This window comes from Dunckerocampus dactyliophorus, chromosome 16, assembly GCF_027744805.1.
Source record: "Dunckerocampus dactyliophorus isolate RoL2022-P2 chromosome 16, RoL_Ddac_1.1, whole genome shotgun sequence".
Classification (NCBI taxonomy): domain Eukaryota; kingdom Metazoa; phylum Chordata; class Actinopteri; order Syngnathiformes; family Syngnathidae; genus Dunckerocampus; species Dunckerocampus dactyliophorus.
The window spans coordinates 1,317,773-1,333,058 of NC_072834.1; positions in this window are offsets into that span (position 1 = coordinate 1,317,773).

Sequence of the window (15,286 nt, forward strand, 5' to 3'; positions counted from 1 at the left end):
CATTGTACATCGATGATTTTAGATGATGTTGCAACCATCAGATCATTGACACAAGCTATGCATTAGATGCACATGCCGTATAAATACAAATACGCAACTGCAAGACAAAAGAGTTCTACTCCAATGGAGTTCCATGTACACAGTTTCACTCACGTCTGCAGTCAGTTTCACCTACAACTGAAACATTCATCATCGCAGTGTGACTCGTTTTCACAGATCTTAATTGGTTGGTTAATCCGGACGTGTACCACATCACCCAGAAGCGGGAAGTAAAGCAGCTGTTGGAGCTCAGAGCAGGAACGCTGATGTGCTAGTTTCGGATTTGTTAAACCAGCAACAAACAACATTAATGAAGGATTTGGATTTGAATGATGCCGGTTTCAGCAGAGCAGTAAGTGTGTGTCGTGCGGCGCTTACACACACGCTTTCTCTCTCTGTTTGATGACTGCGGCGGTGTTGCCTTTCGTTGTTATTTGCTTTTTATTTGTCCCCTTCCGTCGGGGGAAAGTACGCTGCTATCGGTGAAATCTGTGACTCTGTGATCGATAGCGAGGTCTATATAAGGAACCTGCGTATGAGCAGTGATCCGGGATTGGTTTGACCTGGCTTAATTAATCCGTGTCTGCTCATCCTGGTTTGGGCTTTGTGCAACCACTTAAGCCTAGATGTTCCTGTTTTGGGTTGGTTGAGCTCAGCTCAGTCATTTATCCTGGATGTCTGAATCCTGCTTTCATGCAACGGGTCCCTGCTGAGCATCCGCAGTCTCACACAAAGTTGCAGCATCATGGCAGCAACAGGCCCTTCGTCCATCTTCCAAGATAAGGAGGTGGTCGATGGGGATGCACTGTTCTGAGAAAAATGAGACACCCAAATGAGACTGGAAGTTTACTCAGTTTACTTGTAATTCCAGTACATTTCAAGTATGCCTCCTCTGTATGGACAGAAAATTGTTATATTACAAAATACTACCTACAACCAAAGACACACATGCAGAGGTTAATCAACATGTTGAATTCATATATTTTTGATAAGTTTCAATGGTGCAAAAATAACTTTAAAACCCCTGGAAGGAAATATGATAGAAATAATGTATTGGAAAAATAATAGCTGTCTTTTGAAGTCTTACTGGACAAATAAATAACCACAAAATAGGAAGAAATATGAGCTAATTTAACGACCCAATGAAAAACAACATTTTCATCACTTTCCAGGACAAGACATGAAAACAGGACATGTCCCGGTAAAAGAGGATGTTTGGTCACCCCATCCAGGGGCGGACTTACCATTAGGCAAACACAGCTCAATTGCCTGGGGCCCTGAGATTTCAAGCGGCCCCCAAAAGTCTGATAAAAAGGGATTACTGCGCATGTGCAGATTGATTCCGGAAGACAGGAGCTAAAGAAACTTGTTGGTGCAGTTTGGGGAAAACCGGTGTGGTGTTGCCCCCCAGTGGAGTGGAGAAGAGGAGACGGTGACAGGAAAACCATTTTTTAATCAAAACCACCAAAGGCAGAACGTCAGACGCTCTTGGCATCAACACGGCCGAGAAGGATGCAGTAGTTTTAGGGATGAAGCTGAGAGACGCTTTTCATCACAAAGATGTATTCAAGCGGTAAACTGTGTCAAATGTTGAACATGTACAAAATACCTACAGCAGCTACGGAACTGACCTGTAGCAGATAAACGCAGGAAAAAAGTGGCCTAAATGACATGGCTAGCTCTTGTGGAAATAGAAAGCGTGAGCCTATCTAGTCTTCTCCGAGTCCTTCAGGTGTTTGGTGGTAAACTCCAGACGGGTCTGTGCATGTGCCATGCACGCCATCGGGACAAAAACATCCTGTGTCGGCTACGTGGTCTTGAAGAGGGATGTTCCGACACAGTAACAAGCACATTTTAGGTAGAGGGAGACTTGAATGGTGACCGTGACAAAGCACATCACGCACTCACCTGCTGTGTTCTTGTTTAGTGCCAGACTGCTCCCTCAAGGAGGCCTGGCAGGAACCTTCTTCTCAAGTTCATCCTGCTTTGACAAACAACCTGTGCAGCCTCAGCATCAAGGCTGAGCACCACTGCTCCACATCATATTTGTCCAGTTCTAGGAGACGTTCTTCCATTAAAGTGGGTTCTATCAAACAGAAACAAATCCATACACATTGTTAAAATATGAAAAATGTATGAGAAACTTTCGTCAAAAAACCACGTAACAATATCTCAGACTCAACTTGTAGCTCAGACAACATATGCCCACTTCTGGTTCCGAGTGCTAACGGCATCGTACTCACTCTTACAGATACAAGCCTCACCGCACAACTCTCACACTCACTCGTTGCTCGGACAAGAGTTGGTTCCGAGTCTCACAGCACACCTGTTGAACTCACCCGTAGCTCACACAACAGTATACTCGTTGCTCAGGCAACAGCAGTAAACCCTCTTCCGGTTCCGAGTCTAACGGCACAAGTGTGGTACTCACTCATTGCTCAGATAACAGTATACCTTTCCTGGTTCCGAGCCTAATGGCACAACTCTCTTCGTCACTCTCATACGGTCTTCTGTCTCCGGTCTACAGCGCTAAGCCTTCTGGGTAATGTATAATCTAACATTTACCAACATGGCATCTCTGCTTGCTAGGATAACAGTGGAGCGCATTGGCAGTGCGGCCTTTCCACCCAGGAGAATTTTCCATGTGTCGGGGGGGTATTTGCCTTATTTTCCGAAATACTTCCCTTATTTTCAGATGCACGAAATAAATGTACTCTTGAAATCAGCGGCTGTTTTGTGTTTGCACTGGCACAAGACGTGCCTGCTGCAAAAGCCGATACTGGGTCACCATGGCAATGATGGAGACCCCCTTCATTGCCAGTGTGTCATCAAAATGATGAGACCAGTTATTTGAAGCAAAATGATTATACAGCACCACTTTCATGGAAGAAGAAACCTTTATTAAATGCTTGAGGGGAAATGACGTTTTGAACATGCTACACACATGCCAGGCCGAGGTTTCAGTGCCTCAGCGTACGTTGATAGTGGTTAGGAAGTAAACTGTCTCCTAGTTGCAATATTTTAGGTTCCTCAGACAAGTCCTCTAGCCCCTGGGTCCCACGTCCCAACAGGGGTGCAGCGATTGTAATAGGGTGTACGTGAATATAAAATGACAAACAATTAGCTCCTAACATTCTAATTATGAGTGCGCCTGAACGCCTCATGGCGCAAGGAGAGCAGAAATTCAGAAATGAACAAATAAGTAAGTTTGTTGATTATCTTGCGCATGAAGTGTTTCTTGATGAGTTTATTTATGTCGGTGTTCCAATCCCCGCACGGCGCGGTAGTGGAAACCTGTCACTGAGTGGGGATTCCCCCCAAAATGAGGCTTCACCGTTGGTTGTACTTCGGATACTGCTGTATCATGGTTGCTGAAATGAACATGCCAACTTAAACCACAGCCATCGTGAGGGGACACAAAAAGCGAAGGTGAAATTGAAGCCATTCCAACATCAGGGTGGAATAAAAGATATGCGGGATGATTACTCACCTGTTCATCAGTGCTCATGTGACCGTGCAAAATACACATTTTTGATTCTCTAAAATTAATTCAGCGATTAATTATGTTCAACATTTCAAGTCAATTAAGATTAAAAGGTTGATTTTTTGAAATGTGGAGGAGTAGGAGGCACGTGGCTGAAGGGGGATGTGACTGTAAAAAGTTTGGGAAGCCCTGCTCTAGCCTACGCTATGAACCGTTCCGATTTTAGGAGATAGTATGAGGATAGACAGTCAAACGTGTTGGGCAGGTAAACAACCCCATGTCTACCCGGCGGGAGATTTTACTGCTCAAAGCTTTCTCTTCTACAGCTCAAAAGCAATTTTGAGATTCTCATCTCAGGCTCGTTTTAGTTTTTCATTTTGTCTGAAAATGTTTTGCAGTTGTTTCTCCTAAAAAGGAGAAATAAGGTGAGACATACGCCCAGAGCTCAAAGCTAGTCTTGCTAAGTAACACTCATTTGACCCAAGCAATTACAATTCTACATTCTATTCTTTAGCACAGCAACATTTATTTCAACCAGAATAGCGCCAACTACAAAGACTTTCAAATGTCATTGTGAGCTTCATTGTGTGCTCAGCGGCTACATAACTAACCACAGTGTACACACAACCCTCATTTTGCATATCGTTTGCTCCTCCCTCAGGACCTCGATAACTTCCTGGAAAAAAACACAAGTAAAGTCATGTGTGCTGAGAAGTTCCAACTAATGAAAGCATCACACGTTTGTTTCGATCTGTTACATGTTCATGTCATATAATTTTGGTTCTGTTCATTACAAGCCCAAATGCTCCAGTCTACAAATCTTTGTTGCGTTGGCTTTTTAAGAAGGAAACTGCACAGTATGCGTTATGTCAGGAGTGAAATAATTAGCCCGTGTGAGGAAAGTGATGCTTTTGCTTGATTCTAAGTGTAAGGTTACCACAGGACAGCCTAAGCACATACCAGAACCACGGCGGGACATTTTTGGGTACAAAGGAACAAGGTGTTTCGATTCTGTCTGAGCTCACAGCTGGACTCATCTTTCACTTTGTTAAATAAAAAAATGTGCTGAGAAGGTGCACTGTGTGTGCGCTGGGATGTCATTGTGAGGCTCTGCCTGCATTTTTCTACCTATTATGGTGAAATGAGTTCTATTTTAAAGTCAGCTATTCACACATCTCGGCCACAGACTTCACTGCGCGCTCATTAGTCACCAACAAGCTTCCCTTCAGCTTGCGTTTGTGAGGGTCTCTGCATCAGACCTCGCAGCGACATGCGTTTCCAGAGAAGCCCTCTGGCGGTACAACTCTAATGGAAAGAAAACCCCCACCTAAAAAAAACCCTCCCATCCATCCACCCGACCCCGCTCTTTCTCCCTGCGTCCCCTTCCGTGGCGCACACTTGGGGACTGCACCCATCACACATTTTGCACACAGCTCTCAGACTCCAGGAGCATTTTCCAACACTTCAGCTTGCAGCGTTCATTTACATCAAGGAAATGAGATGTGGCCTCCGAAGAGTGAAAAATACACGTTTCCCTCCACCTTCCGCGCAGTGCGTTATGCTTACAGGCGTACTGTAGCTGCCATGAAAGTGCGACCTGAGCATTGGCCATGATTTTATCAGTCCATTTTCTCTACCACTTATTCACTTATGCAGTTTCACCATCGAAAAGTACGGCTTTGAGGTGGTCACCAGAATATTTTTAGCATGCAATAACGCAAAGCAACCCCCAGATGTTTAAAGCGCTGCTGAAAAACGGGGCCCAAGCACATACAGCAATTATTATATATATATATATATATATATATATATATATATATATACACACATATACACACACACTGTACATACGTCTGTGGTCTGCCTTTTGCTAATCAGAGTTCAGAGTGGCCTCAAAGGGCCAGCTAGCTGGCCCACAGTAACGCCAGCATTTTTTAATCTCGTGATTGGTTGATCAGAGCAGAACTGTTTGACAAATAGTCTGCAGCAATTTGGTTTTGTGCTTTTGTAAAACTGGTAATCATCAAAAACACGCGGAATGCTTCCCTCTGTCATGCCACACCTTGTTATATTGCGTTTTTGTGTATTATTGATGGCTTGAAGTTAAACATTCCAGTTATGAAATCAACGAAAACAATTGTCCAAATGACAATGCAGCCAGTCCAGGCAACACATAAAAAACTTAAGCCAAAAGAAAGTCTGCCAACTGATCATAACATAAGAGCATCAATAACAAGTAAGTCTAGGAAAACACATTTCCGTAATGGAGTTCAGGGCACGCACTGCACGGTTTGCTTCTTTTTTTTTTTTTTTTTTTTTTAAAGGTTTTGCATAGAACTAGCTCCTACTAAACAATGGGGGCTTTTATTGTATGCATTTGCATCTCACCGCTGAGTTATTTGATTTCATGAAGATGAAAAATGCAGCTTTGCTTGCTTGCAGTCACAACAGGAGCCATTGCGGGGATTTAGTCTTTGCCACAGAGGAGCAACAGCGAATCAAGAGGGGACTTTAATGACAGCTGACTGTTTGCCACTTGGTGACAATATCGTTTGATTCATTGCGGTATCGAACTGAGACCGCGGTATGGATACATGTGCTGTTGCACCCCAATGTCCCCAAGCTGTCTCTAACCTCTCTGCGTGAGTTTGCTTGTTCTCTCGGTGCTTTTGTGGGTTTCTTTCACGGTACTCTGGTTATATGTGCCCTGTGATTGGCTGAAACACTGCTACATAAATAGGCCCAAACCACAATTTGTCAAACTATGTCATTATGCTTTGGACATTTTCTTTTCAAACAAGATGTTTTTTTTGATCTGTTCATCATCACCACATCCAGACAAAATCCGTGCTACTCGGTCATGTTTGGCTGAGATGAGTCACTGTGATGATGGGGTCATCCTGTCAGTCAGTCTCTCTGTAATGGAATCAAAATGACCGATGACCTGTGCAAGACCTGTGTCAGCCTTGCACAGACGCACACACGCAGCTAAGCCACAACTTCCAAGTGAGGACGCTCAGTTTGGTTGGCAACGGTACTGAATGGGTCAATCTCTTGCGGGGTGATGAAAGCTGCACCAGCTACGTAAAAAACTATGACAGTCCATCAACTGTCAACTTAGGTGCTATGACACAAGCCTCTTAGTAGAGCGAAGACCGACCAATAATGTCAGACACCAGACACTCACTGGCCTTTTTTGTGCAGTGTGGCATGTACAACATTGGCGCTAGATTCAGATGAGCTTGTCTTGATTCATCCATCCATTTTACTCCGCTTATCCTGATCTGGGTCGCGGGGGCAGCAGTCTCAGTTGTGAAGCCCAGACTTTCCGGTTGGTCTCTGGCCAACTCTTCCAGTTCCACCTGGGGGACACCGAGGCGTTCCCAGGCCAGCTGCGAGACATAATCCCTCCAGCGTGTCCCAGGTTTACTCTGGGTCCTGGTCCTGGCTGGGCATACCCGGAACCCCTCACCAGGCAGGAGACATCCGGATGAGATGCCCAAGCTTTTTTCAATGTGAAGGGGCCAGCGGCTCTACTCTGAGCTGCTCACCCGATCACCACCCTGTGGAGGAAACTCATTTCAGCCACTTGTATCCGTGATCTTGCTCTTCCAGACAAAGCTTGTGACCACAGGTGAGGGTAGGAACGCAGATTGACGGGTAAATCGAGAGCTTTGCCTTCCAGCTAGATTTCTGCAGATGCTGTGCAGATGTCCCGTCGATCTCACGCTTCATCTTTTCCCACTCGGGAACAAGATCCCGAGATACTTGAACTCCTCCATCTGCGGCAAGATCTTAGCCCCAACCCGAAGGGTGGTGAGGTGAGACGTCTGTTCACCACTTACTTTGCCACCGATCGAATCCGGAGGGGAGCTTAATGTCCCGACTGATGTCATAACATCTACAAAGTGATATTTATGACGCGGGTGACGCATGTGATCAACCCACTCTACTTTTGGTCAATCGCGATCGACGTGATGGGCACCCCTCATTTAATCCAACAAAACAGGAGGCCTCGAGGAACGCCTCGGGATCCTCTGGGAGGAGCTGGATGAAGCAGCCAGGGAGCAGGAAGTCTGGGCTTCTCTGCTTCGGTCTGCTGCCCCTGCGATTTGACCCCATATAAGCAGACGACTTGCTGTTTTGTTGACTGATTGATTGCTGTCATTCAGTTTTTAACTGCTCACCCTCTTCTCTCTGCCGGTACCTGCTCAAGACAAGCACTCATTGCTTTTTGTTCAGGACTGAGCAGTTATGGGACGCCGCCAAGAATATGTTCTCACCGGTACCCTTCTTTATGGCAGAGATGGAGAAGGAAAAAAGCAGTTATCCTTTCAAAGTTACTGTAACTCACCTCAAGTCTTAGACGCTATGCTAACGTCTGAGGTTGAAGTTCGTCTGTAACTATGTGCTCTTTGGGATGCAACTTCTCAAAGGTTACAGAGACAATGAATGTGAAGTAGAACAGAAGATGAATATCAAATGTATTCATGGCGTGCGCATGTTTTGCAATGAATCACCTTTCACAAGTCATTCCTTGCAATGATCCCTTGTCTCTTCTGACCACTTCTGCAGCCTGATAAGCGCCGCCATTGACAGGCTGGCGCATTACAAAGGATCCTCCTCACTCCCCAGAGGCTTTTCATGTAAGTAACCAATAAGCCCCCCCCTCCCCATCACAACAGACAGACTGCAAGAAAGGAGCTTGCCACGTCTGGTCGGGCAGTTCCAATCGCTAACCACCGACCTGGGAAATAGACGCTGCGGTGGTGGCGGAGGTCGATGAGCGGACCAGGGTGATGTACAAATAACACCGTGTGATGAGAACGTGTGGGTGCTCCACGCTATTGGAAGGAGGCTTCATAACAACAGACGCGCCCTAACGCGGGACAAAACCTGAAAAAGGATGCTAAGCACTTCTTTCTGACACGACCTGCACCTACAAGGATGCAAGTCTCTTTGTGGGAGACGAGTCCATATGCTATATCTCGATACACGGGTTAAGATATGATTAAAAAAAGTGATATATTTTTAAAACAGAAGGATTGGATACCATTCAAGGGTTACATTTGTTGAAGTAGACATGACTCTTACATTAGAAATAAAGAAGCCAATTGCATAAAAGTGGCATTCTTAAAGTATTTTCAAATGTGTAAAAGAGCACATCATATCCCCAAGCATGCTGTAAGGCGGGGGGGGGTCCACGACCACCGAGCTGCGGGAAACATTCAGGCCCAAAAACACTTTAATTAAAAACATTTAAATTATTTGTAAATACGTAACTACGTCAAATTTTACGTAACGGGATATTCATTTTGGAAATATAGGCCATTATTTTATTTGTATATGTTTTATTTACGTTCGCTATTTGCAGCTTTTTGCAATAAGCTTTGCTTCTTCCTACGTGGAACTGAGACATGAATCATGTGATGTACTCCACTGTGACCTGCAAGCATGTTCAAATGAAACCAAACCAAAGCAAACTACGAAGAGAATAAAGTCAAAATATTAAGAGAAAAAAAACACGTTGAGTTGAAAAATGTAAGACTAAAAATGCCACAACACGATGACAAACTAAACAGTCCTGTATTTTATCCTGATGATCATAACCATCAACACGTTCAAGGCAAAATCTAAATCATTCAATGAGCTTGAAAAGTGCCAAGTATCGATATCAGTATCGGTGTTGGTGTATGGTACTGGCCCTGTAGTCCTTGGTATCAGCTGGATACCAACATTTGCCGTATGGCCCACCCCATGTGGAGAATGAACACATCATTTTAGTTCTTGTCACACGGTGAGCAACCGGCACATAAACACTTCTTTCACCCAAATCCATCTTTCATTCGACCAAATGCCTTTTTATCAAGCACGTTTAAGAGCCAAGACTTGTAAAGCCGTTTCCCGTAAGCGAGCGCCACTCACGGCCAAAGTGTTTTACTGTAAAGGAAAGAATAACAGGAAGGGGAGGAGTGAGACTTCCAGGCAGGTGGGCCCACGATACGTCACATGAAAGCAAGCACACTGTGGAAAGTCAGCGCCAGTTCTTTGCAGTCCGCTTTGTTCTTCATCACTTATCAGGTTAGTAATTACCTCACTTTGTCACTTTGAAGACCTGAAAGGCTTGCGTTTCGTAGCCGCTATGAAATGAGACCAAAGGCGTCGTGTTTTTAACGTTTAGACAGCCTGACCGCATCAGGGTCAAAGGTTGAAGTGTTCAGTCCGCGTCTCAACATACGTTCGTCCTGCAAGGTGAGACCGTGACGCTAACAGTTGTTTGTTAGCAAAGATAACAGCCGACCTGATGTTAGCATTCTCACTTGTTATTTTCTTTTCTGCTTCTCTCATTGAGCTTTTATTTGAGCTTAATAATTGTCCATTATTACGTGGAAAACGCTACCATTGAATTTACTTTGGAGCTTTCTTACCTGAGTTTTTTGTGGACCGTTTTCTTCCTGGATTGGCTTTTTCAACAGGACAACGCTGCACTTCACTACGGACGTCTTCCAGAGGAATAAGCGCGCTCTTTTGGACCATCCTGTGCGTGACAAGGGACCTTTATCAGCTGCGGACAGTGGATGCCTTCTTCACCACCTGGAGCATTCCCACTAGCCTCCTGGAAACACTGGCATCCAGCATGGCATCCAGCATGGCATCCAGCATGGCATCCAGCATGGCATCCAGCACGAACAAAGCCATTTCTGAGATGATTAACAAGAATGGCGCAGCTGCTCACTACCGGGACCTTTTTTGAACATTTTATTTCTATTAGGGGTTTTTGAGCTACGGTCTTAAACTTTTGATCAGCTGATGAACAGCCAGTTGCAGTTTTATGCTCGTTGGCAATAAATTGGTGACTCAGAATTATTTTGTTTATCTCACTCCCATTTCTTTGTTTTGCATTTTGAAGCTCTACTTGAACCTCCTTAAGGTCCAACAGAGGAAAATGTCCATTCTTGCAAAGTTTCCACTTCAGGAGTGAATAAACGCACGTACGGACACGGCAACAAACCAAAGTCCTGACAAGACAGCCGATACCATCTGTCCTGTGAAACGCCCAGTGCGCACCACGCTGCGGCTTTGTGCCACCTGAGTGCCACAGAGCAGCCGGGTCAACCCCCCCAGATGGGAACAGCTCAGGAAGCAGTGGTGTGTCTGATTGGGGAAGGAATTCCTCACCAGTGGACTTGACATGTCACATCCTCCACCTTTTAACAACAACAAGGCAAACAGACTTGGCATCCTCACATCCGATGCAGTACGTATTCACAGGCCAGCACAGCGTTCCCCCTGGGATAGGTTCCCAAAATAGCCCGCAATAAGTGAAAACTTTAGTTTCCAGTGATTCTACATGTTTTAAGGCTGTAAAACCCTCCCCATGTACGTTATTCACTTTACTCAGACAGGCATGAACATTCCTCTCTTGTCTAAACCCAAAGTTCAAATCAGCTCCTTTGATGTTCGATGATCCATCTCCTGGGTAGGTTGGACACAAGAAAATATGAAGTGACTCACGTGCATTTCGCTCCTCTGACCGTGCCTCGTCCTGGCGTCGTTGGGCTGTCGCGTTTTTGTTAAAACATATTACTCCTGTCGTCCTCGTCCTCCTCCTCCAACCGAAGATTCATTTAGCCGGTTAGCATCTTCTTCTCACACAGTTGGCTAGTTTGCTAGCGACCATTGACCACAACCGGTAACGGCACAAAGGAGATTGATTGACAATGGTCTACAGCCAATCAGGACGCAGAACACAATGGGCGGGTTCTCCCAGAGCCAGTAAGGAGTGTTGTGTATATTTAGCCGGCTGTTGTCTACCGTGGGTTCCTAATACGCTGGGGGGTGAATGGCAACATATTATTCTGGAACAACACTGGCCCACGAAGCATCTGCTGAGAAAACATCTGGCCGGTTAAGCCCCCACCGAAGGCCGAGGTAGCAAATACACCACCTGCCACTGGTTGATGTCGATATCAGCGCAAAATATTGAAGAAGGCTAGGAGGCACAGTGAAGGAAAAGAAAAAAACTCACCATGGGAGGTGGAAAACAGGAACATAGTAAACCAGGGGTGTCCAAAGTGCGGCCTGTGGCAATTTTCCAAGAATAAACTCGTATTATTACGGGAAAGAGGCCATTTTTAGCAGCATTTCACCTGTATTACGAGGCTGAAATGCAGTTTTTTCTTAAGCGACGTCAAGCTTCTTAGCACATCTCTACGTGTTGCTTTACAAAATATAAACGTGGCCCTCGCATCCTTTCATTTTTTACGATGTGGCCCTTGCTGGAAAAAGTTTGGACACCCCTGTAGTAAACCCTTGTTTATCGCAGTTAGTTGGTTCCAGACCCAAACGTGATAAGTGAATTTCTACAAAGTCGAACTCCTTGTTAGCCGTAGATTGAGCATTTAGGATCTTCTAAAAACAGCTTTTAACATTATTAGAGCCCTCGAGACATGAAATAACACCCTTATAGTCACCCAATATAGTAGACATAAGAGAAAATAAGACATACAGGACTTCCTGCAGTGGCTATCGTCTCATTAATGTAACATTACTGACACCTAGTGACCAGTGTAGAATACTACATATCGTCTTTGAATGTGTCTTCTGAATGCCTCGTATTTGTATTTTAGTTCATTTAGAACATTTTTATGCTTGAAAATGTTTAATTTAGGCTAACAATATGTGAAATTAGCTTAAATGTGCTACTAGTAGGCCATCTTCAGCCACAAAACAGCAACAGCATGATTTATTAATTCATACATTTTTGAACAACCGTGAAAGAACATTTGAAGCGCAAAGTGGCGAGGGATGACCGCACACGCTGAGAAAACTCCTCCTGTCACATTTTCACCCCCCCGCGGGCAAACGACACACGCCGCCCACATTAACGGTCCTGAAGAACCACACTCATACGTTGGCAGCACGCACACACGGAGGCCGTGCAACACATGACGGGTTTTCTTCAGTTAAACGCACAGCAGAGGAAACACGGACGACTCGGCTGTCCGACCAGCTGTGGAGTTGGAGGACTGAAGCTGAGGTGTTAAAAGTTTTGGAGGTCTGATGGCGTCCGTGAGGGCCTGTGCAGCGATGCGGCAAAGCCCTCGAGAAAAGCTGCTGCCCACGTTACAGACTTGAAATAAAACGCTGCCCTGATTATGCAGCTCTCTTCCCACCAAAGGGCTGCGATTCTCACACAGGCGAGCTTGCCCACACGGCCTAGATGCAAAGCCCAGCTGACTACTGCACGGCGGAGCACGACATGACCCAAAAGACGATCCAAAATACATCAAATGACTGAAAAAGGGTCTGGATGATGTGCAGTGGTCATGATGCTACCCGGGTGTGCCCGCCCAAGCAATCTTAGCTGACAAGCTGGCGGTGTATGCAATGCCAGAGCGTTATTTGCCGTAATGAATATGCGAAGCAGAGGCTACTAGCTGGTCTCAACACCCGTTCAATACGTGAAAAGGAGGCTGTGGATGATGCATGATATGCTGCTTGCTGCCACGCCTCCACAACGGACATTTTCTTGTAAAACACACGGCGCGCTTCACTTTGCCAATCTTGGGAGTCCGAAAAAACACCTCGTATGGACCCCGGAATAGTCAGGACAGGGCATGACATGCTGCTGTGTTATCATAAGCCGTCAAACGGCAGCTTCACGGTGGAGTTTTATTGTATAAGAACTATTGAGTTATTATGCACGAGTGCTCGTTGGTTTTACCTGGAAATGACTGAAGTCTACGTAGTTTCAGTCTAGCAAACCTATTTATTTGGACTTTTTGACATTAGCTTTCAAAGTACCTTGTGCAAGTCCTTAAAGGAAGAGCACATCTACGGATTCATTTCAAACAAATAAGCACAACCAAACAGTTCATGGCCTAATTTAGGAAGGAGAAGGCGTGTGTTTACTGTTTGGGATTGTGTGACAGGCTGACTCGTGCGAAGCATTTGACTGCCAAATAAGGGCAGGCAAGGATGCAAACAAGATAGCGAGGTCAAGATAGCGCGACACCGGCGACGGTGATCTGGGGGAAATTTGTTCTGAATAAATAAAACGTCATTTAGGAGAATCAAACATCTCGGTCGTCTATTAGTGATGCCGTGCATAAGGACGCCAGTTTTTACAGAAATGAGCCGTTTAGAGGGCAAAAAGACAAACCTGGACTGTCCAAACTTTTTCCACTGAGGGTCAAATACTGAAAAATGAAAGGTTTCAAATCTGCCGCTGTGATATTTTGTAAAGCAACACATGCAGATATGCTAAGAAGTTGGATATGTTTTTCAAGAAAAGACTGCATCTCAGCTGTGTGATTTAGGTGAAAAGTGCATTATTAGTATCAACTTTGCTCTTTTTTCACAATTTTGCTGTTGTTTTTCCCCCCAAATATTTCAACAACACAACTTCTAAAATAATACAGTCGTCCCTCGCAATATCGCAGTTTTCTGAAATCAATTACTTCAATGATGGCTGTGTGTTGGTAGACTATGGTCTATTGTTGTATTGTATTGTACTTTATTTATCCCACAGCAGGGAAATCCACTTGTTACAGCAGCAAGCAAGATACACAAGTAAAGAATACATAGTGACTACAACATGGTTCAGGTGGTGCAGGTGTTGTAGAGCCTGACAGCGGTCGGTATGAAGGACCTGCGGAACCTCTCCTTCTTACACCGTGGGTGTAACAGTCTGCTGCTGAAGGAGCTGCTAAGGGAACCCAAAGTGTCATGTAGCGGGTGAGAGGTGTTGTCCATGATGGATGTCAGCTTAGCCAACATCCTTCTTATTAGCCAAAAGGTATTAAATATAAGTGATATGTAAAATTCTGGTCACTAGGCAGCAGTAATGACACAAAACATTACGACATTAGCTTACATGACATTACCTTAACGCTGCATGAAGTCGTGAAGTGGTAAGTTTTTGGCTTCTTAAGTTTAGAAGAAATACATTCAAGGCTCGCTGGTTAGCTTGCTAGCTGGTTAGCTTGCGGCCGTCTCGAGTCCCCGCAGCATCAGAGTTGCGCAATGTGTCGTAAACTGTGAATAACAGGAGTGTAACGGTGACTGCAGGTGTGGTATTTCATGTCTACAAGGCTCTAATAACGTCTTAAGCCGTATTTACAAAGTCCTCAACAGGTTTTCTCTGCTTTAAGTATGGAAATATTGCATTCCTTAACATGGAACTCACATATCACGGAAATTCATCTATCGTGGGCGGGTCTGGACCAATTAACCACTATAAAGGAGGGACGACCGTATTATGACTTTACTCCTGTAATATTTTCACTTTGTGCCCAAAATATTATAACTTTTCCCCCCAACCTCATTTTGCAACTTTCTTTTGTTTTGTTTGTTTTTTATAATATTACAACTTAAAAAAAAAAAAAGTTTATTTTTTCTTTCATATTTTAACTTTATGCTGCTCAAATGACATTATTCCTCCTAATATTACGAGTTTATTCTGGTTAAATTGAGACTTTTTTTCTGTTTCTTTTCCAACTATTTCAACTTTGTTCTCATATTTTTGACATTATTCTTTGTTACAGAAATGCCGTTTGCAGTTTTCCTCCTAATATTACGACGTTATTCATATTCAACTCTTTAGATGACATAAAAGGGAATAAGAATAACTGGATTCATTTGTTGATTTGTTGATATTGCTGTTGTTCAGTTGTTTTTGTTTGCCAAGCATCTTTGTTGTCTGCTTTTTCGTCTGATCATAACCATCATCGACAAAATGAAAGGCAAAAATCACAAAAT